At 37.5% G+C, this 3,044-nt stretch overlaps 2 non-coding genes across 2 annotated transcripts; both read left to right on the forward strand.

Moving 5' to 3' along the window:
* Positions 1 to 224: 224 nt before the first annotated feature.
* TRNAE-UUC (transfer RNA glutamic acid (anticodon UUC)) lies at positions 225 to 298 on the forward strand. Its single transcript has one exon. It is a non-coding gene; the product is annotated as a tRNA-Glu (tRNA).
* Positions 299 to 664: 366 nt separating this feature from the next.
* On the forward strand, positions 665 to 738 carry TRNAN-GUU (transfer RNA asparagine (anticodon GUU)). Its single transcript has one exon. It is a non-coding gene; the product is annotated as a tRNA-Asn (tRNA).
* Positions 739 to 3,044: the final 2,306 nt, after the last annotated feature.

The following is a 3,044-nucleotide window of genomic DNA, read 5'->3' on the forward strand; positions in this document are numbered from 1 at the left end:
CCTCCCATAAAATTTAAACCAATGACTAAATAAAACTAACCTTAAAAAACCAACTAATCTAAACTAACGCTAATTGTGAAAGCTTTTTATAGAATCGAAAAAGAGAAAGCCGGCCCTTTTTTAACTTCGATTCTAGTTATGGTAGACTTTTCGTGGAATGACTTGTTAAATCACTTAAGTTTTACACAATCTAAAATATCCAGGAACTGTAGGTTGTTAACGTATCCGTTGTCGTCTAGTCCGGTTAGGATACCTGGTTTTCACCCAGGCGACCCGGGTTCAAATCCCGGCAACGGAAATGCGTTTGGTTTGCATATTTGGTTTCATTTTATTGTTAAAATCTTCAGCAGAAGGAACGAAATGATTTACAGTTATTGATCTGCTGTATTCTAACGATCGACCCGGGTTAAAGTCCGGCAACGGATACCACAATCTGGTCGTTCAAACCGTATTTAATTTGTAAAAGCCCTTGAAATCTCCTTAAACAACCATGTGCTGGAATAGCTCAGTTGGTTAGAGCGTGTGGCTTCAGTTATTGATCTGCTGTATTCTAACGATCGACCCGGGTTAAATCCCGACAACGGATACCAGAATCTGGTTGTTCAAACCGTATTTAATTTGTAAAAGCCCTTGAAATGATCTGAAATCTCCCTAAAGAACATGTGCTGGAATAGCTCAGTTGGTTAGAGCGTGTGGCTGTTAACCACAAGGTCGGAGGTTCAAGCCCTCCTTCTAGCGTCAGCGTTATCTTTTGGACACTCCATATAAATTTTAAGCACCCACAATAGATTTCAATCAACACTCGCTTGTAATATCCTTGAATAGCGTTATCTTTTGGACACTCCATATAAATTTTAAGCACCCACAATACATTTCAACCAACACTCGCTTGTAATACCCTTGAATGTCTTTGGACACTACATATAAATTTTAAGCACCCACAATAGATTTCAATCAACACTCGCTTGTAATACCCTTGAATAGCGTTATCTTTTGGACACTCCATATAAATTTTAAGCACCCACAATACATTTCAATCAACACTCGCTTGTAATACCCTTGAATGTCTCCATTGCCAATTTGGGCACTCCACACAAATTTTGACTTTTCCTACCTTTATACGACATTCTTTTGGACACTCCATATAAATTTTAAGCACCCACAATAGATTCCAATCAACACTCGCTTGTAATACCCTTAAATGTCTCCATTGCCAATTTGGGCACTCCACACAAATTTTGACTTTTCCTACCCTTATACAACAAATCAATGCTTGAAACATACTTGGATGTCTCCCTTGTCAATTTGGGCACTCCATATAAATTTTAAGGATCAACAATAGATTCCAATCAACCCTTGTAATATACATGGATGTCTCCATTTTCAATTTGGGCACTCCATACAAATTTTAGCACCGACAATAGATTCCAATCAACACTCGCTTGTAATACCCTTGAATGTCTCCATTGCCAATTTGGGCACTCCACACAAATTTTGACTTTTCCTGCCCTTATACAACAAATCAATGCTTGAAACATACTTGGATGTCTCCCTTGTCAATTTGGGCGCTCCATATAAATTTTAAGGATCAACAATAGATTCCAATCAACCCTTGTAATATACATGGATGTCTCCATTTTCAATTTGGGCACTCCATACAAATTTTAAGGATCAATTATGGATTCAAATGCCCCTATCTCTTAGACTTGGTCAACTCTATTCACTATTAAGCATTTTACACTGTCATCCAATTACTAATCAACTTTAACATTATGGTAAATTTTAGGGGCGAAATTTAAGGGGTTTTGCATTTGAGAGGGGCAAAATTTTTATAAAACACTATTTTCATATAGTTATCCCAACTTTTATTTAAAAAATAATTTTTTATTTTTATTTTGTAGCCCAAATTAAAAGGGGCGGATAAACCATGCGAAGGCTCATTTGGCCCAATTCGCCTCATTTGGGAGATTATATTCCCTTCCAATCACCCAATTTTCTGATTTGCAGTGTTAAATTCGTTTGAAATCGCCCATTTTTTGGTTTTTTTGGTTTGGGAGGTGGTTTGGGAGGTTCTATTTGGTCCCAATCGCCCTGATATTTTGGTTTTCAAATGGAGGGCAAGGGTGAATGGCTCCCTGTTTTCAAATCTGGTTTTCATCAATGGCAAGGGTGTATAAATTTGATAGTTTCGGATTCCTCAGCGGTTCCAGATTGAGAAAAGCTCCTTCTATAGATCCAGAGTGAGACCCAGATTCGATCTTTTGTGATAGTGATTCAGTTTCCGATGATCGTGATATTAATTCAGTTTCCGATGATCGTGATATTAATTCAGTTTCCGATGATCGTGATATTAATTCAGTTTCCGATGATCATGATAGTAATTCAGTTTCGATGATCGTGATTCTGTTCCAGATAAGCGTGATTCAATTCCAGATAAGCGTGATTCAGTTCCTGATCAAGATCGAGAAGAAGATTCTTCTTATGTTCCAGATGTCAATCAAGCAAATTATGACTTTGATCCTGTAGATCCTTTGAATTGGTGACTCTTTCCAGCAGTGCCAGGGACAAGGGTATACATTTTGTGCGGAATCCTCCATTTCTTGGGGACTCGTTGCAAGCAACGCCATGGTATCAATTTGTGAATGGAATCCTCCATTTGGACCATTTTTGAAGGGGTTTGGCATTCCAGGTAAGCCGCAACCATCAAACCAACTGAAATTGTTTGTAATTAGAGTTGGCCTCCACACTGAAACTGATAAAGAAATTATCTGCAACTATTTCCGAACTAACACTGATATTAGTATTGTTTGTTAGCAAATGCCATTATTCCAATCGTAGATTGCTATTAGTAATCTTTGTTAATGTTTGTTAGCAAATGCCATTCCATTCATTCACATATTGCTATTAACCATTCCATTCACGGATTGCCATTAATCTTGTTCTTGTTTGTTTGCAAGTGCCATTCAATTCACAGATTGATATTAGTGTTCCATTCTTCTGTTCTAGAAATATATATGAACACAGAGACGCCATTGATGGATTGA

Source organism: Pinus tabuliformis, chromosome 6 (assembly GCF_031772625.1).
Source record: "Pinus tabuliformis cultivar Carrire ecotype Pingquan chromosome 6, CPIR1, whole genome shotgun sequence".
Classification (NCBI taxonomy): domain Eukaryota; kingdom Viridiplantae; phylum Streptophyta; class Pinopsida; order Pinales; family Pinaceae; genus Pinus; species Pinus tabuliformis.